This window comes from Dipodomys merriami, unplaced genomic scaffold, assembly GCF_024711535.1.
Source record: "Dipodomys merriami isolate MVZ:Mamm:240054 unplaced genomic scaffold, mDipMer1.0.p SCAF_7, whole genome shotgun sequence".
NCBI classification, from domain to species: domain Eukaryota; kingdom Metazoa; phylum Chordata; class Mammalia; order Rodentia; family Heteromyidae; genus Dipodomys; species Dipodomys merriami.
The window spans coordinates 71,102,317-71,122,781 of NW_027206290.1; the positions used below are offsets into that span (position 1 = coordinate 71,102,317).

At 41.0% G+C, this 20,465-nt stretch overlaps 1 protein-coding gene across 4 annotated transcripts in view; it reads left to right on the forward strand.

Annotated features, from left to right (window-relative positions):
- The window catches only part of Raly (RALY heterogeneous nuclear ribonucleoprotein), a 66,049-nt gene that overhangs the window by 27,011 nt on the left and 18,573 nt on the right, over positions 1-20,465 (forward strand). For 2 of the 4 annotated variants that reach the window (XM_070007085.1, XM_070007084.1), the window contains exon 2: positions 2,874-2,956. The exons of the other annotated variants lie outside the window; for them this stretch is intronic. The gene's annotated coding sequence lies outside the window, so the exon portion shown is untranslated. The remainder of the gene's footprint in view (positions 1-2,873; positions 2,957-20,465) is intronic. 4 annotated transcript variants of the gene reach the window in all.

Sequence of the window (20,465 nt, forward strand, 5' to 3'; positions counted from 1 at the left end):
ACAGGGTATCAACCCCTCGAAAAAGGAGACCTGGCCAATATAAACTGTTACTGAGACCAACATCTAAACGCTGTCCCTCATCCGCAGGAAGCAGTTTAAGAGAGAACCTACTGACCCCATTTCCAACCACTCTCTCCGAAACATTTTTTTTTTTATGACCTATTCAAAGACAGTGTGAAGGACTCACCCTCACCTTATAACCCCAAGTATACCCAATGTATCTGCCCCTGGGTGAAATGTTCAGTTCCAGGCAGAATCAAAAGTCTCTGCTACCCTGTTACAAGAAAAACTGTATCCTGTTCCCAATAAGGCACCTGCTTCCTTGTTTGGCCTAATATAAGCCAAACCTTGCCTTTCCCTTTGCACAATCTCCATTCCCATGGGAAGGTTGCTGCCCCTCACTGTGTCTCAGTAAACAGTCCTTGCCTGTTGAGATTGAGTCCAGCCTGTCCTTTCTTCAATTTCTTTACAAGAATAAGGCTTTGTATGCAGGGAATCATGTATAATACGTGATAGTAAATTATATTTCTTTCTCTTGGAATTTTTTGTTGTTTCTGATTGTTGTTTCTTTTTTTGTGGAATATGGGTGTAATAAAAATTCCTATCATTGAACATTTATCCTGGACTTTCATGCTGTCTGATTTGTTTTTGCCAGTAGGAACCTTTTTTTTGGTCAGTTGTGGGGCTTGAACTCGGCCTGGGTGCTGTCTCTCAGCTCTTTGGCACTCTACAACTTGAGCCACAGTGCCACTTCCAGGTTTTCTGGTGGTTAATGGGAGATAAGAGTCTCATAGACTTTCCTGCCTGGGCTGGCTTTGAACCATGATTCTCAGATCTCAGCCTCCTGACTAGCTAGGATTACAGGTGTGAGCTATTCGCACTCAGCTTGAATTTAGGACCTGGACATTAGCTTTTTCTTTTAAGGCTGGAGCTCAACCAATTGAGCCACAACTCTATTTCTGGCTTTTCAGTGGTTAATTGGAGATAAGAATCTCAGAGGGCTGGGAAGGTGGCTCAGTGGTAGAGCGTTTGCCTTGCATGCATGAGGCCCTGGGTTCGATTCCTCAGCACTACATAAAGCAAAAAAGAAAAAAGCCGGAAGTGGCTCTGTGGCTCAAGTGGTAGAGTGCTAGTCTTGAGCTCTAGAGCTGAGGGACAGCACCCAGGCCCAGAGTTCAGGCCCCATGACCGGACCCCCCCCCCAAAAAAAAAAAAAAAAGAATCTCAGACTTTCCTGCCTGAGATGTTTTCTAACTGAGAACTCTCTCCTCTTTTATGTCTTTTTTATTTTTGAAGTAAGGTTCCCCCCCCCCCCCACACACACACAGCCCACATTATAGATGTGAACCGTGGGTATTACAAACCATTCAGCATATCTGATGTACATATTCTTTTTTTTTTTTTTTTTTTGGTCCGGTCGTGGGGCCTGAACTCTGGGCCTGGGCGCTGTCCCTCAGCTCTTCAGCTCAAGGCTAGCGCTCTACCACTTGAGCCACAGTGCCACTTCCGGCTTTTTTCTTTTTGCTTATGTGGTGCTGAGGAATCGAACCCAGGGCCTCGAGCATGCAAGGCAAGCGCTCTACCACTGAGCCACCTTCCCAGCCCATGATGTACATATTCTTAATGAAAAGTAGCCTTGTTTTCTGAAAATACGAGATAGCTTTGTGCTTGGGGCAACCTGGCATATGATCCTCTTATACTTTGTGTTGCTGGGGATGACAGGCATCACTAGGGATAACAGACATATATTCCTGGGCTGGGCCTATTGTGTTTTCCAGGCTAGTCTCAAACTCTTGATCATTCTATTGGAATTACAGGCAAGATGCTACATAGCCCTATGCCTATCTTGATGGAGGTATAGTGATAATCTCGGCCATCAAACATCCCAGTTCTTTCACTCACAGCAGATCCCTAACTGAAAAAGTGGAATAGCCTACCTAGACCATCTTTTTATTTCTTCACTGCTTCATGTCAAAATCAAAGATTTAAGTAGTTAACTCATTCGGTATTTGTTGTTGTTTTTTGATCTGTCAGGAGAGCAGGTTATGATCATCCTTGCTTTACATAAAATTAAGGAACAGGAAGGTAAAATAATTTATTCAGAATCATACAATGAATTAGAGCTTTAGGTTTTTTAACTCAGGCCAGTGCTCTCCATAATTGAATATTATATGTGTATATTATGGATAGATCAGAGCTAAATATAGTTAAACTGTAAATCTTAGAAACCTAGCATCTAGACAGTTGTAAAGGAACCTTGCTTCTGTCTCCACCTTTTTACCTGACTTCAATTTGCATTTATCTGGAGACTTCAGCAGAAAGAAAAACACTTTATTTGTTGTAGTCAGTACAGTTTTTTTTTTTTGTCAATGTGAAAAAAGTGTGTCTTGGTTTGCATGTCTTGGTTTCTGTCTGATGTCATCCCTTGGAAAGGCTTTCCCTGATCATTTTACCTGAAATAGATTCACTCTTTTGTCATTTTTTCTGTTACTTTGCTTTAATTTTTCTTCATAGCACTTAGCACAATCTGAAATGATACATTTAAAAGTGGACTTGTCTTTCACTAGGAACCAAAATGTGTGCCCATACTCAGGAGGCTGAGATCTGAAGATCTAGGTTCAAAGCCAGCCAGGTTAGGAAAGTCTGTTGTGAGACTTTGTATCTCTAGTTAACTACCAGAAAACCAGAAGTGGTGTTGTGGCTCAAAGTGGTAGAGCGCTAGCCTTGAGTAAGAGAGCTCAGGGACAGTACCTAGTCCCTGCCCTTTGTTCAAGCCCCATGCCTGACAAAACAACAATAAAATATGCCCTTGCTGTCCCAAATTTGTATCTGTTCTGAGTAGGGCCCCTAATGGACCGCTCTCTCTGTTATAGGTAAGCTCTGTTCCCAGAGGCAGCTGCTGCTAACCCTGTAGCCCATAGGAGGAAATAACCGGCAAAGCTCAGCCTTGGTACTGGTGAGTGATCATACCTGGCAGATTCTAGGCGAACTTGGTTTAAGATACAAAGTCACTGGTATGAGATCTTATTTTGTCCTTAGTACTGCTTAGTGGTGATTACTGTCTTATTCTGGGTCTAAGAGATGAGATTTTGATGTAGATACTTTCTCATCTTGGAGGAGGGTTCAGATTACTTTCTTGAAATTGCCATGAGGATGTTTGTAATCATATACCATAAGTAATGCAAAGCCGGCTTACTTCCTTGCTTCTGCCAGTGAGTTGCTTTTTCCTGGGAGGTGTCTTGAGTCCTGGCACCTATACTTACATACATCCTATAAGCTCCTTTAATATGACCTCACAGCCCTCAGACACTTTCCTGTTTTTAGTCTCTACCAATGACCCACCAAATCTCCTACATCAGCTTCAGAAACTCCTATTGTTTTCTCAGTACAACAGAGTTTGATCACTAACGATGGGGAGGATTGAATAAACACGTGAGCCAGCCTCATGACTCACTCCAATAACCCTAGCTACTTTAGGAGATTCAGATTTGGAGAACGAGTCCAGCCCAAGCAGAAAAGTCTGCTAGATTCTCTCTTCAAAATAATCAGCAAAAAACAGGGCTAGAGGCATTGCGCAAGTAGTAGAATGCAAGCTAAGCAAGTGTGAGACCCTGAGTTGAAACCCCAGTTCTGCCACTGGGTGTTGAAGGCTCATGCCTATAATCTTAGCTACTTGGAAGGCTAAGGTCAGGAAGATTTCTGTTTGAGGTCAGCCTGAACAATCAAGTTCACCAGACTTTCTTCTCAACCAACAGTTGATTATAGTAGTGAGCTAAGAATGGGAAAATTATGATTTCAAGCCATCCAGATAGAAAATCTGAAAGAAAATGAAAGTAGATGAGCTCTTCTCATTCAGCTGTAGTGGGAAGTGAAATGTTCCAGATGCTCACCTAGCAAGGAGAGAGGCCCTATCTCAAAATAATCAGCATATAAATGGGCTGAAGGGTGACTTAGTAGAGTTCCTGCCCAGCAAGTTCTAGGCCCTGGCTTCAAAAGCCCAGTACTTCCAAAAAAACAACAAAAAGTTCATGGTTAGATTTATTAAAACTAGGCAAAAACTACTTTTAAATTAGCAAATTATATCATAATTTCATTGTGCTTTCCATACATACATTATTCGTTGATCAAAATTATTCACCCCTTCTTAACAAATTTTAATCAGTTTTATTCCATTTTCATAGATGTATATAAAATACTTTGATCATGTTCATTCCCCATTACCCTCTCCTTTTTCCCTTTCCCTTCTTCCTTCCCCTCTCTCCAAAAATGCTCCCTCAATTACATTCATGTCTTTTTAAAGTCTAGATTCAGCCTTTTTTTTTTTTTTGGCTGGTCCTGGGGCTCAGACTCTGGGCTTGGACATGGTCCCTAGGCTTCTTTTGCCCAAGGCTAGTGCTCTACCACCTGAGCCACAGCACCACCTCTGGCTTTTCCTGTGATTAATTGGAGTCTTGCAGACTACCTGCCTGGGCTGGCCTGGAACCATAATCCTCAGATCATAATCCTCAGTAGCTCACAATAGGGGTGAGCCACCAGTGCCTGGCTTGATTCTTTTTTTAAGGTCAAGATTCTGCATATGAGAGGAAACAATTTTGTCTGTCTGAGTCTGATCAGCAAGCAATTCCTTTTTTTTTTTTTTTTTTTTTTTTTTTTGGTATCAGTCCTGGGACTTGAATTCAGATTGACATTTCTTTTTTTTTTTTTTTTTTTTTTAGTTCCGGTCGTGGGGCCTGTACTCTGGGCCTGGGTGCTATCCCTCAGCTCTTCAGCTCAAGGTTAGCACTCTACCACTTGAGCCACAGCGCCACTTCCGGCTTTTTTCTTTTTGCTTATGTGGTGCTGAGGAATCGAACCCAGGGCCTTAGGCATGCAAGGCAAGCACTCTACCACTGAGCCACCTTCCCAGCCCCTGACATTTCATTTTTTATGGATGAATAATACTCCATTGTGTATATATTCCACATTTTCTTTATCTGTTCATCAGTTGATAGATTTTTAGGCTGATTCCATACATAGCTTGGCTATTATGAATGGTGCTTCTAACATGGATGGATAAGTATAGCTATTATATGGTGGTCACTTACATCCCTTTAGATATGCCAGGAATTGTATAGTTGGTTCATGTGGGTTCTATTTTGATTTTTTGTTTGTTTTGTTTGTGCTGGTCCTGGGGCTTGAACTCAAGGTCTGGGTCCTATCCCTGAGCTTTTGTGTTCAAGGCTAGCATTCTACCACTTTAGCTATAGCTCCACTTCTAGCTTTCTGTGGTAAGTTGGAGATAAGAGTCATAGACTTTACTGCCCAGGCTGGCTTTGAACCATGATCCTCAGTTTTAGCCTCCTGAATAACTAGAATTACAGGTATCAGCCACTAGTGCCTGGCTTTTCCAGTGTGATTTGACACCATTGTTGAAAAACAGATGATTGTAGCTGTGTGGGTTTTTCTTTTTCATTGATCTACATGTCTCTTTTTGTGCCCATACCATGCTGGACAAAACTACATTTTATGAATGATACTCAAGTTGAATGAGTTTGAGGCTCTAAGTTCAAATTCCAGTATGGCCAAAAAAGAAAATAAAGTGAGATAATTTGTAAAAGTTTCATGCCTAGGAATCTGAAAAGCTGATGTTAGAACCCAGGTCAGTCTAAATGGCATTGTTCTTCCTGACTTTGTGGGCTTTCCTTTGGTTGGAGTCACAGTTTTTCTTAGAAAATCAAGATTACTGACCTTTTAGGGATTTAGTTATTTGAAAGGTCCAGCAGGTTAGGTCAGATAACTAGAGATTAATTGGTGGGTAGTCCTAGGGATATTGACTGTGGTAGAGAGAGAGAAGAGGAGGGAAGGAGTGAGGAAGAGGGATCAGTCAGAATCCAAATTGGGATATCAGAAACAGTTTAGAAAAACAAGATCCATTAGCAACTGCTAAAATTCTAAAGTGAGTAAGAGGTGAATGAAAGGAATGATGGGAAAGATGCAGAAGGTGGGAAAACCTATCCTAATAAAGATCTCAGCTCAAAGCAAAAATGGCTCCTTTTGAGATTATGCATCTTGTATTACCTTCACCACCATCCCCTGTCATAAATTCAGTTAGCATAATCTGTTAAGAGTACCTTATTAACTGCATAGGACATGAGACAAAAGACACTTGAAGGTATCACTGGTATTTTGGAATATTAATTAGTTGCAATCTCCCTCTCATTTAAGCTTGCTCAGCTTTTTTGCTCAAGGCTGGTGCTCTACTACTTGAACCACATATTCATTCCAGGTTTTTTTTTTGTTAATTAGAGATTTTAAAAAAACACCACCATATCGGGCTGGGAAGGTGGCTCAGTGGTGCTTGCCTTGCATGCATGAGGCCCTGGGTTTGATTCCTTAGCACCACATAAGTAGAAAAAGCCAGAAATGTCGATGGGGCTCAAGTGGTAGACTGCTAGCCTTGAGCTGAAGAATGGAGGGACAGCACCCAGGCCCAGAGTTCAGGCCCCACGACCGACAAAAAAAACAAACAAACAAAAAATACCCCCAAAATACCCCACCATATGTTGGATAAAGGAAGTAGATGATCAAGATCTAGCCTTTGCTTTGGCATTTATTATGTAATCTCTGAGCTGTAGTTTCCTTATTTGTAAAATTAGTGTAATCCTCCTTTATGATGTTAAAATGCTAATAGGTTTTGAAAAAATACCTGGCTTACATTGTATTCAATTATCAGTGATTGGAATAAATTCTGAAACCTTGTCTTTAGTTACCAAGGAAAGCTTGGTATCAGACTCTGAAACTTACTCTATTAACTCAGCCTTGGGAAAGGAGTTTGTTCTTGTATCTTAGTTTACTCAGCTCTGAGATGAGAAAGCAAGATAGAAAGTTAATTTGTAATTGCTGATTTCTATCCCTTGTACTTCTGTGCCTTATTTTGAACAGGAAATAAAAAAATTGAAGATTGAGAAATGAAATCATCTACTCAGATTGAGCTTGACTAGAACCCTGCTCTTGTGTCTCATTCCACGGGTTTTTCCCTCTAGATTCAAGGTTGATTGAACAGGTATTTATATAATAGTAGAGATTGGAACTGAAAGCATGTCAGCTTTAAAGTCTCCACAAGAGCCTTCTCAAATCCCCTGTGGTATATGTCAGTAACATAGCCTATACTTGTTTTAGAAACAAGTGCTCCATAAATACGCCTGTTTTCTTTAGTTCGGTACAAGATCCAGATGCTCTTCAGTGAACACAATGGATTCTCTAAATCAGCCTTTTTCCATTCTGATCCACTCAGCTCTGATCTGCTGGCTGGGGTTTACTTGTCATATGAATCGCACTCTTTTTTCTTGCTAATTTACCCATTTTCTTTTGAGTAACAGTGTATTCTTACTATGTGTTGTGGGTACCTTAAATAGATTATCCTAATTTTTCTAGCTCATTAAGCTAGTATTTCCTGAAGATAAAGCTTAAGTGAAGTAAATTAATTCAGAGGTCAGATATCTAGTCTTAGGGCTTAACCTCAGGTCTTGCTGACCACATAGACTGAGCTCTTTCCTGACTACTGTACTGTTTCTCTGGCCTCTTCCCTTTTAGGAAGTTAGAGTGTTCAGAAGTCCCTAAGAAGGGACCTTTGGTGGTTTGAGTATAATGGGAGTACTTTCCATGGCTTCAGTATATTTTCCCAAATTTCTGCTCCACTCTTCCTCAGACTTGCTCCAGAACTTAGTGGGATTAAACACCCAGAATTTATTTTTGACAAAGAAGAATTAGTTGCTGGTAAAAGGTGTACTTCTTTATTTTCAAAGTTGGATGATGATAATATGTCAAGCAACATGTCCCTATTTGTGTTACTACCTTTGAGTGCTGGAAAGGGGAAAAAAAAAAAAAGGATCTGTATATCTCAAACTTGATGAAGCTCTTCTAGGGACCAAGTGAGAGAAGAGACTTACACATAAAAAAGATTCAGCTGGGCACTGGTGGCTCATGCCTGTAATCCTAGCTACTCAGGAGGCTAAGATCTAAGGATCGCCGTTCAAAGCCAGTCTGGGCAGGAAAGTCCATGAGACTCTTATCTCCAATAAGCCACTCAGAAAACCAGAAGTGGTGATGTGGCTCAAGTGGTAGAATACTAGCCTTGAGCTGAAGGGCTGAGGGACAGTCCTCAGGCTCAGAGTTCAAGCCCTACAACTGACCCCCCCCCCAAAAAAAAAAAAGATTTAAGAATAAGAGACTGTTAAGATACTAATTCAAATTTGTACTCAGTTTTTAGTTTCATCTTTAGAGATCATCCTGTGAGGCAATGGAAGGAACCTACCTTTATATGGCAGAAATGGACTGCAGTCTAAATCGTTAGTCTGTATAATAGCAATGAGTTTAAGTCCTCACTGAGAAGATTCTGTCCCTTTTTCTTGGGTCTATTCAACTTTCAGTTATCAAAGGGGAAAGGCTCTTTTTTGCCTCTTTCTGAGCCCTCTGTTCTCTTGTGCCCCTTCTCATTCATATTCAATTACTAGAGATTTCTTAATAAGACTTTCTGATAACACACTTAGTCATAGAGTAAGAGATCTTTTTCTTTACATTTTCCCCAGCATCATTTGTCATACAATAATGAAATTTCATTATATCAGAATTAAGGACCACTAACGGGCACTTACGACGTTTACAGAGAAATCCTTTATTTAAACATGTAACACCCAACAGAACTGCTTTTATAGGAGCAGCCAGTAATCAGTCTTCCTACTACCTTTGCCAAAGAAGCCCCTGAGAAGCCAGGCGCTGGTGGCTCATGCCTGTAATCCTAGCTATTCAGGAGGCTGAGATCTGAGGATCGCGGTTCAAAGCCAGCCCGGGCAGAAGAGACTGTGAGACTCCTATCTCTAATAAACCACCAGAAAACTGGAAGTGGCGCTGTAGCTCAAATGGTAGAGCACTCGCCTTGAGCTGAAGAGCTGAGGGACAGCGCCCAGGCCCAGAGTTCAAGCCCCACGACCGACAAAAAAAAAAAAAAGAAGCCCCTGAGACAGTTGCCTGCATAGTTACTGGGGACAAGGTGTGAAAGCAACACTGACCCTGGTCCAACCTTCCCATTTTATAATTGTGAAATTGAGGCCCAGCAAAGAGTAGTAATGTGTCCAGGGTACAATGTGAATTAAGTGACAGGTACCTTACCTCTCAGCCTAGGGCCCTTCCTATTACAACTTGGCTTTTATATCACAAAGTCATTTTTTAAAGTGACTATTGTGGCACTTATATCCTGTGCCTGAATGTTGAGCTTCTTTTGTCTCCCAGTATCTGGTTCCTATGTGGTAGGCAGGCCTATGGATGTGTGTGGCCACATAATTCTAATTTGTACAATGAACATATATTGTTGTTTATTTTTTCCCATGACCTTCCCTGAAGGAAATAGGAGGCTTTTGTCTCAAATCTCATTATCTCAGGGATCAGGAGGTGCACAGGACTTTTATAGGAAACAAAGCTGCTACAGTGAGACAAAGGAAGAGCCAGGAATCCCTGCACTGTGCAGGTACATATCTCCAGAATTATCTCTTTCTTTTCTTGACTCTAGGGATCAGTTGTCTGCATTTTTTCCCCATAGAAGTGTATTTTCTATAAGTCAATTCATATGAACTGAGAAGAGGAGGACCCTTTACCAAGGATACCATGTGAAAAAGATTAAAGATAGTATAAATGATTAGGAGGGAAGTAAAAATTAAAATATTCAGGGAAAGACTGGAAAGGCAGGTGAAACTAAAATTCCCAGTTTATCACCAGACCCAAAACTAACTCTAAAACAACCAACTTAATGAAGTGTTTTGTTGTGGACATGTGTCAGGTTTTGTTTAACTCATTAATGTGAAAATTAGCAGGAAGACAACAGTCAACACTGGATTTTAGTTGTTAATGGGGGGGGAAAAGGCTGAATATAAGGGCTGGGCTAATGGTGCAATTCAATAATCCTAGCTCTTCAAGAGGTAGACTTGAGGTTTGTGGTTTGAGGCCAACCAGGTAAAAATTAGCCAGATTGCCATCAATTTTGTGAACCTGGTATGGTGGTTCATACCTGTAATCTCAGCTAGTAGGAGGCATATCAATAGGAAGATCTTAGTCCTGTGGCAAAAACTTCCTCCTCTTGGAAGAAGGGGTTGCTGGGGGTCAGATAGTGAAAGATTTATTCTTTGGCCCCTTCCTGTTAATTTCTGCTTCCTGGCTGCCATGAGGTGAACAGCAGCATCTGTATATGCTTCTTCTGCTATGATGTTCTCCTCATCAGAGGCCTATAGAAATGGAGACAGTTCATCATGGAATGAAACCTGAACTCATGACCTCAGATAAATCTCTCCATTCATAGTTGGCTTAGATATTTTGTCATAGGGACAGATAAGTGATTGACACAGAATAAAGAATTCAAAATACTTTAGGTAAAAAAATGCCACACAATACCTGAAACTTCCCTTAGGTGAATGACAGGTTGATAAATTGCTGTTAGCTCACACACCAATATCTCTAGAAGATGGAAGTAAATCCCACCTGTCACTCTGGACTCCTCTATCCTCAATTTCAGGCTCAAGAAATGTTGGGTAAAAAGAAGCCTTGTAGGTCAGGCTCTATCCCATCAGTCATGATACCTGAGTAAGCTGATATTCTTGATAGGGCAGGTGACTCAGAAAGCATCTGATGAACAAAAGGATTCTCTACGTTCCCAATAAACTAGTCGTTCCCAATAAACTAGTCCGTGAGAATCCTAGCTTTGAAATTCTAATTGACAGAGGAAGGAAAAGATTCATTAGTCTCTGGACTCATTAAAATTCTCTGCTGCTCACCTACAGTTTAATATTGGCACTTCATCAGGAAGAATTAAGTAAACTATGGGGTGGGAGGCTGTTGACAATAATGTCCCCGTATTTGATGCCTAATTTGAAATATATAACTGCTTTGAGAAGTACCTCTCCTAGGACTTAAAATGAATCAAAGTCTCATATTCGTACCACTGTAAAGATCTGAGATCATTCATAAGGGACAACTCATTTTTGGATATCCCAAAGGACTGAGGCTTGCTTAAGATCATTAAGCACATTATAGTGGTGGTTAAATTCAGGTCACCTTGGCTGAGATCTGAGGAGCATGGTTCAAAGTCAGCCCGGGCAGGAAAGTTCATGAGACTCTTATCTCCAATAAGCCACGAAAACCGGAAGTGGCGTTGTGGCTCAAGTGGCAGAGCACTCGCCTTGAGCTGAAGGGCTGAGGGACAGGGTCCAGACCCAGAGTTCAAGACCTACGACCAACGAAAAACTTGTGTCTGCTATCATTGTTAGTAACCAGCATAATTTTAAGAGTGTCATAATAAGCCTGGTGCGGTAGCTTATACTTGTTATGCTAGCTACACTGGTGGCAGGAAATGAGAGGTTCATGAATTAAGGTTTTGGAGCCCAGCTTGGAGGGGAGGTGCTGATGTGTGCCTGGTGTCACAGCTATGTGGGAAGCATAAATAGGATTATGGGCTAGCTTTGGGCAAAAGTCAAAACCCTATTCTCACAATAACAAAAGTAAAAGGTCTGGGAGCACTGTCAAGTGGTAGAGTGCTTACAAAGCAATTGGGCAAGGCTCCGAGTTCAAACCTCAGTATTTCCCCCAGCACCCCAAAAAAGGTTGCTGGGTTAAACACTGGGATACAAACATGTTTAAGATGTAATCTCAGTTTGATGTAGCAAACAACCCTCATAATAAAGGAACAGTCACTTCTGCAGGAGGAAGTCAGGTTGAGCAGTGTGTTGTTGCTTTACTTTCTCTGTCAAATGATACACTGTCTTGTGTAGTTTATAAGCTGGTAGGAAAACTACTTTGTAACGACTGGTATTTGTGTGGCATTTTGTGAATTATAAAACATATTCATTGAATTATTTTTTGGGGGGGAAAGGGCTTTGAGACAGAGTCTCAGTATATTGATGAGACTGGCCTTGAACTCTTGACCCTCTTGATTGCTTTTTTACTGGCTGGGATTACAGTATTAGGAGTTCAGTAACTACAGGTTTCCCATCTCAGAGTGTTATTATATTGTGAGTCTTTGCAAATTGGTTCTTTGAGTCAGTAAAGTGCCCTAAACTTGGTAAATTCCTCTTAATTGGATTATGGTTTAAGTGCTTTACAAAATTAAGAAAACTAGATTAGAATTAGAAGAAAGCATGGGTGCTCCAGGCACTAAGTAGGTACTTGAGATACAATCACAATAGGTCAGAGATGATAGTAGCCCTATAAATTTGTGCCAATATATTTTTCTCAAATTGTGTGTTTCTCAGAAAAGATGTTAGTAATTTGAGAAAAGTCATAATTAAAGTCAGTACATTTCTCTACTTCTCTGCTGCTGATGTCTCAGATCTGAGTGAGCATGTGTCTCTTGGAAGTGGTTTGAAAGAACTGACAGGAGAGAGAGGAAGGATACAAGTCTCTTGTTAGTTGACCTGGAGCCCTTTTCTAAAGAATTGCCATTAATATTTTGAAGAAAACTCATCTTCCATGGAAGAATTCATACAGTACTGATCTGAGTATTATTCTTTAATTTTCTAGATGAAACAAGTAACTGAACTTACAAAACTCCAAGTATAAAGCTCAGGGTGCCTGACTTCCTATTGAACCACACCACTATTTTCATTGCATCATTCTTCCTTTTCTTTTCTTTTCTTTCTTTCTTTTTGTCAGTGGTGGGGCCCGAATTTGTCCTGGGTGCTGTCCCTTGGCTCTTCAGCTCAAGGCAAGCACTCTACCACTTGAGCCACAGCACCACTTCTGGTTTTCTGGTGGGTAATTGGAGATAAAGAGTATCATGGGGGGGGGGGGGGAGGCAATGGGCTGGGGTGGGATGGGAAGGGTAAACAAAGGAGGAGGCTACAATGCTTGATAAGAAATGTACTCATTATCTTGCCCATGTAATTGTAATCCCTCTTTACAGTATTTTCACAATTAAAAAAAAAAAAAAGAATATCATGGACTTTCCTGCCTGGGCTGGATTTGAACCGTGATAGTCAGATCTTAGCCTTCTGAGTAACTAGGATTACAGGTGTGAGCCATCAATACCTGGCTTCATTCTTCCTTTTCTAACTAGCAAATTTTAAAATTACAGACAATTCTGCAAACTATAATCAGAGAACATTTTTGAATATCATGCTTTTCTGTTTTGCTGGGTTTGTTCAGAAAGCAGGAAAATGAGACTTTTTGGCCTCTACATGTTTCCAAATAGTATAGAGGCCAGAAGTTATGTTATTAGCTGAGTTTCTGAGAAAGGAGCCTCTAACCTGTAAAGCTGAACTGTTAAGAAGTTTGCATTGGCCAGGTACTGGTGCTCACGCCTCTAATTCTCGCTACTCAGGAGGCTGAGATCTGAGGATTGTGGTTCAAAGCCAGCCCGGGCAGGAAAGTCCATGAGACTCTTATCTCCAAAAAGCCACCAGAAAACTGGAAGTGGTGCTGTGGCTCAAGTGTTTTTTCCTTGAGCTGAAAAGCTAAGAGACAGTGCCCAAATCCAGAGTTCAAGCCCCACAAAACCGACCAAAAAAAAATATTTTTTATTATTGCATTTTGGAGGACTTTACATGTAGAAGGTCCGTAGTATAGCTCTCAGTGAGGACCATTCTGACACTAGTACTTAAGGGAAAGATCCTGAGAGGCATTTGAAGCAAATATACCAAGTTTCTACTATTCTGTCACCATCATGAATTTCAGTGAGTAGAAATGTGCCATGAGATTTTTCTCCAGTCCTTAGCAGGCATTGTCCCTGGCATTTTGTGGAGACTATTGGGTTTTACTAAACTTTCTAGATATCTAAATACCGAAATATTTACTAGATCTTGTAAAAAAAAAAAAGTGCCTCTTTTTATAATTGCAAGGTTATAGAGTAGATTCTTTTTTTTTTTTTTTTTTTTTGGTCGGTCGTGGGACTTGAACTCTGGGCCTGGGCGCTGTCCCTCAGCTCTTCAGCTCAAGGCTAGCGCTCTACCACTTGAGCTACAGCGCCACTTCCGGTTTTCTGGTGGTTTATTGGAGATAGGAGTCTTGCGGTCTTTCCTGCCCGGGCTGGCTTTGAACCGCGATCCTCAGATCTCAGCCTCCTGAGTAGCTAGGATTACAGGCATGAGCCACCAGCGCCCGGCATAGAGTAGATTCTTCAAAGCGTATCACTAAGGGCAGGATTAGAGTCTGAGATTGCAGGCTTGCCTTCAGAGAGGTCAGAATCTAGTTCTATGAGTTAATTGGAGAGACTTTCCTGCCTGGGCTGGCATTGAACCTTGATCTTCCGATCTTAGCCTTCTGAATAGCTATGATTGCAGGCCTAAGCCATTGCCACCCAGTGGAAAAAACTTGTTTTTCTTTTGTTGTTGTTGTTGTTGGTCATGGGGCTTGAACTCTGGGCCTGGGCGCTGTCCCTCAGCTCTTCAGCTCAAGGTGAGCGTTCTACCACTTGAGCTACAGCACCACTTCTGGTTTTCTAGTGGTTTATTGGAGATAGAAGTCTCACAGTCTTTCGTGTGTGTGTGTGTGTGTGTGTGTGTGTGTGTGTGTGTGTGTGTGTGTGTGTGTGTGTGTGTGTGTGTGTGTGTGTGTGTGTGTGTGTGTGTGTGTGTGTGTGTGTGTGTGTGTGTGTGTGTGTGTGTGTGTGTGTGTGTGTGTGTTTCCCTGTTTGTCTGTTGATTGTCTGTTGATCAAGATACCTCATTTCTCCTTCCTGGCCATCTGATAGTTCTTAGGTTATCACATACTTTATAACTTTTTGTACATTTGCACATTTTTTTTTTTTGAAAGAATGAACAAGGGGCTGGGAAGGTAGCTCAGTGGTAGAGTGCTTGCTTTGCATGCATGAGGCCCTGGGTTTGATTCACCTGCACCACGGAAGCAGAAAAAGCCGGAAGTGGCTCTGTGGCTAAAGTGGTAGGGCACTGGCCTTGAGCTGAAGAGCTCAGGGACAGCACCCAGGCTCAGAGTTCAGGCCCCAGGACGGACGGGACACACACACACACGCACACACACACATGCACACACACACACACACACACACACACACACACACACGAATGAACAAGGAAGGAGAGGTAGCTTTTGGACAAAAGGCATCTTCCAAGAGAAGCAGTGATTACATGCCTGCTGAGATTGGCAGAGCTATTCTAGGGCTTAGTGAGTATAGTAGTATGTATTATTGCATGAAGTATCTCTATTTAATTGGTTCATGAACTTTATTGGAGCTCTTGCCATGTACCTACAATGTGCTAGGTGGTATGAGCAGTACCCTAAAAGTTCTTTACTGCTTGACAAGAGATTAACACATGAAACAAAGATAATTCAGTGTAAGACAGGGATATTCTATGCAGGGGATGAATTGGTTGGTTAACTTTGAAGACCTGTAGGGACTTATATGTATGATACCTTGCTGATACCAAATATCATATGACATAGGAATGGATATTGACTCTCATGAGATCTAGAATGACTACAAGATACTTCAGTGGCTACAAGATACTCCTGATCTGCTATCATTTAGGTTCTTTGTGTATTTGCTCATTGGTGCTGTGGATCAAACTCAGGGTCTTATGCATGCTAGATAAGTGCTGTATCACAGTGTTACTTCCCCATCTCCTAGGCTCTATGTCATTTCTTGTAGCATGCATTCTTACATCCTAGACTGACAACAGTATATAGGAAGCTTTGTTCCATACTTTTGCTTATACTGTTTCCTTTTAAACATTCTATTTCTTAACTGTCCCTCTGAATAAGATGAGAACCAACCTCCCTCCATATATCCTTCCCTCTCTGGTATGGGTTTGAATTCAAGGCCTCATACCTGCAGGTGATCTACCATGTAAGCCATGCCCCAGCTCAAAATAAGAACTTCTCTTTTTTTGGTCCGGTCATGGGGCCTGAACTCTGGGCCTGGACACTGTCCCTCAGCTCTTCAGCTCAAGACTAGCACTCTACCACTTGAGCCACAGCACCATTTCCGGCTTTTTTCTTTTTGCTTATGTGGTGCTGAGGAATAGAACCCAGGGCCTCAGGCATGCAAGGCAAGTGCTCTACCACTGAGCCACCTTCCCAAAATAAGAACTTCTTGATGACTCCTCTCATATTCTTCTCTTATTTCTCTCTGTCACTAAGTGACACACCGCTGAATTATAGTTTGTTGTTTTTTTTTTTGTTTTTTGTTTTTTGTTTTTTTGGGTTTTTTTTGGTTTGTTATGGGGCTTTAACTCTGGGCTTGGGCACTGTCCCTGTGCTCTTCAGCTCAAGGTAAGAGCTCTACCCCTTGAGCCACAACACCACTTCCGGTTTTCTGATGATTTATTGGAGATAAGAGTCTCACTGACTTTCTGCTCAAGACGGCTTTGAACTGTGATCCTCAAATCTCATCCTCCTGAGTAGCTAGAATTACAGGCTTGAGCTACTGGCACCCAGCTTGTCATAGGTTTTTGTTGCTGTTGTTTTGTTTTTAATCAAGATGAAACACAAGCTCTCTTATGATGTGTCTTATCCAGACATATCTATGGTCTGTGAGTTCTTCCAGGGCAGAGGTTGTTCTTTTTTTCACCCTTGTATTTCCTGCCCTTCTGACAACAGTAGGTACTCAATAAATGATTTCTTGATAAATGAGTATATAAACCTTTTCAGTATGTTATTCCTCTGCCAAGGAACCTACGTTAACTTTTTGGTATTCAAAACTCTGTACAGCCAAAACTAAAAAATGCTGGAGACTGTTCATCTTCACATGTAACAAAAGAGCAACATTGAGTGATCCTCCTTCATCCCTCACATGACTGGTTAGGTTGCCATGAAAGTAGCATTTCTTGGAGATAGCAGGGTAAATGTATTATAGCTTCTTTGGAAAGTAATTAGGCAGTATATCTTAAGGCTCATAAAAGTGTTCATACATTTTGACCAGCAATTTTACTTCTGTCCTTAGGAAGTAATCCAATGTATAAAATAAGGTTCCCCTCAGATGCTATTATTTATAATAGTGAGAAATTGGAACAAGCTGAAATTACCACCAGTCTATGATAACTTCACCTAGGAAAAATTATTAGCTAGTAAAACAATAGTTATATAGGATATTGCTTTATATATATAGTTATATAGGGTATTATATAGGATATTGCTTTAATAATAGAAGAGTAAGACTGGTGGGAAAAAATGGATAGGTAGAGGCTACATTCTAAAAAGTATTTAAGAGGCCAAATAAATAGGGGTTGATGAATGACCTGGTGCGTGTGTATGTGCATGTGCATGCAAACATGCTCTATATATACTTAATAGAAAATATTGACTTGGGTTGTTGACATAGCCAAGGTCACATGACTAGTAAGTACATGTTTGTGGATTTAAATCCTGGTTGTGTGCATATTTATGCATGTGTGTACACGCATGAAGCTACTGTATATACCTAATAGAGAACATGGATTCCAGTTGTTGAATAACATAGCCAAGGTCACATAATTAATTAGTGCTCGTTTATAGATATAAATTCTGGTCTGTCTAAAACTTAAGACTTTCCCCTTATGATTGAGACTCCTTTTTCAGTTTGGGGGAATATTTTTCCTTAATCAGTTGTTGCAGCACTGCCTGTTTAGTGTGGTATCTCCTTTTTGAGGGGAAAGGAGGCTCAAAAGAGTTCTAAAACAGATTTAAAAAAAAAAAGACTATGTGTACCCCAGCAGCTGTGGTATTTGGGTTAATCGGTTAAATTGATTAGTTTAGAAGTCTGTATAATTTTGGATGGCTCACTGTATTTTAGCTAAGCTGTTCATTGGTTATTTATTTGACATTAATGGTAGCAGGGGTTCTTGAACTTAGGTAGGTTAATGTATATCCTATTATTTGCAGAGGAGCATTTGGTGATTAAGCCACGTTTATTAATGATGTTACATCTGTGGGACGCAGGAAGAGTCAGGTTGTCAACTTCAAAGGGAGTATCTAAGGTATTCCTGAAGGAAAGGTTTGCCTGAGCCATACAATACCCCATTCTCATGCCTACCTCCCACAAACTAAACCCAAGAAAAGGTATTCATTTAGTCTTTAGTCTATATTTTGGAATATGATGCCTATCCCCTTAGAAAGGGACCCAGTTCATACTGACATGTTCTGTTAAACTGACTGCATGTGCACTAGGGTTTACTCACTTATAAAGTAAGCGTGGCTTAACCCATTTAGAGGATCGTTGGGTATGGATTTGGTTGCCTTAATTTGTGAAGGACCTTGTAAGCTTTGTAAAAGGGTTTGGATTTGATTCCCTAATGGGTCTTAAGTAGAAGGTAGTAGGGCCATATATGAGGCAGATATATAATAGTTGTGGAGGTACCTTTTCTTTTCTTTTTTCTTTTAACTCAGGGCTAGGCACAGCTCCATTTCTACCCTTTTGCTAGTTGTTTGGAGATAAAAGTCTCATGGACTTTCCTGACTTCCTTGAACTGCAATCCTCAGATCTCAACCTCCTGAGTAGCTAGAATTACAGATTCGAGCTGAGCCATCAGTGCCTGGCATGTGGAGTTAGTGTTTTTACAAGAGTGATAAATGCAAAGTAGCTGTGATGCAAATCATTCTTAGTTGTTACCTTTGTGCCAAATATGTGGCACTGTGGGATGATGTTTAGAGCTTGTTCCAGCACAATAACGAAATACCTGAAATATTTATAAAAAGCAAAGGTTTTAGCTCAGTTTTAGAAGCTCTATATTCTGTAGTTGGCCTGACATTTTGGGCCTGTGACAAGAGTGTATGGTGGACTGAAACTGCTTACATCACAAGCTAGGGAGTAGAGAAAAAGGAAGAAGTACATGCTTTCTTTAAGGACATGCCTCCAATGATCTACAGACCTCCAGCTAGGTCCTTCCTTTCAAGGTTTCCACCAACTTGTAATAACACCACCAGAGTCCTAAGTGATAATAATATCAACATTCTGGAGAGAAGTCAACTTTCCTCCCTACTCCTATTTGAATATGAGAAATAAAAAAGAAAACATATGCTGAGACACATTTATCTTTAGGATCAATTCTTTGTGAGGCTGTGAGGGATGATTTTGAATGAAAAAAATTTAATTAACTAGCCTTATACCTGAGGGGTACTACATTTAACTGCATTGCCAACTTATGCACCATCTAGTCCCTGATTTCATCCAGTTGGCTGCCTGCTTGGTACCTCTGGCTAGGAAAACCTGCAGCAGCTTTTCATCTATATCGGTATAGCACATACAAGAAAACAATATGGTATCTCCTTTGACCTTCACAGCAAGCATGCTACAAGTGGGCAGGGGTAGGAATTTTTGTCCCTGTTAGATAGGGAACTTTGAACTTGAGAGAAGTGAAATACCTTCCAAAAGTCACATAGTTAGTAGAGGTCCCAAGGCTCCACAAGCAAGGGAAAATCTAAGGCTAGGAAGCCCCTCTTACTGGTTTGTTTTTTGGTTGGTTTTGTGGCCTGAACTTTGAGTCTGGGCATTGTCCCTCAGCTTTTTAGCTCAACGATAGCACTCTACCACTTGATCCACAGCACCACTTCTGGCCTTTTCTGCTCATGTGGTGCTGAGGAATCAAACCCAGGGCCTCATACATGCAAGGCAAACACTCTACCACTGAGCCACCTTCCCTTAGGGTAAAGTCTGTCATGTGGAAGATTGTTAGGTCTCCCTCTCTCTCTTCTTTACTTATGCTACTATAGACTGGAAGATGCAGATAGTTTTCTGTAACCTTACTCAAAATAGAGTAGTCACAGAATGTAAGAATTTCAACAGAGACTAAATAGTGAGCAAGCAGGGATGTCCTGTACTATGAGCCCCTAGGTCCTGTTGTCCAGAAGAGAGCTGTGTCTCCTTTTGTGGTCTTCAGTGTACAATGAGGCCCTTCTAAGAACCTTGGCTTGCAGGGAGCCTCTGTCTGTCCTGATTTTCATCTCTTTATTTTTTTAAAAATTTTTTGTAGGTCCTGTAGTCTCCTTTCCTCCACATAGTTATTCATTAAATACTTAATGAGTGCCCACTCCTGTGGTCTCTGTTGTGTTCAAAGCATGTTTCCAAGGGCTCGAATTTTGAAGCTAACTCATCTTACCTACAGTGATAGTACTTTTTCCTTGATCATTTACCGGTAGGTTTATGTTACAGTAAAACTGATCATCTGCCCTTATCTACTTACAGATACTGTTGTGAATTCTTACACAAATTATTTTATCCTCTGGTAACACTAGTGATATGTATTGCTATCCTCATTTTACAGGGGGAATACCTGAAGCACAAAGAACTTACTTCATGTCAAAGAACTAACTCAATAGCAGAATGAAGACATTTTTGTGGGGGGTTTTGTTGTTGTTGTTGTTTTTGGTCGGTTGTGAGGCTTGAACTCGGGGCTTGGGCACTGTCCCTGCGCTCTTCAGCTCAAGGCGAGCGCTCTACCACTTGAGCCACTTCTGGCTTTTGAGTGGTTTTTTGGAGATGAGAGGCTGACGGACTTTCCTTCACTGGTTGGCTTTGA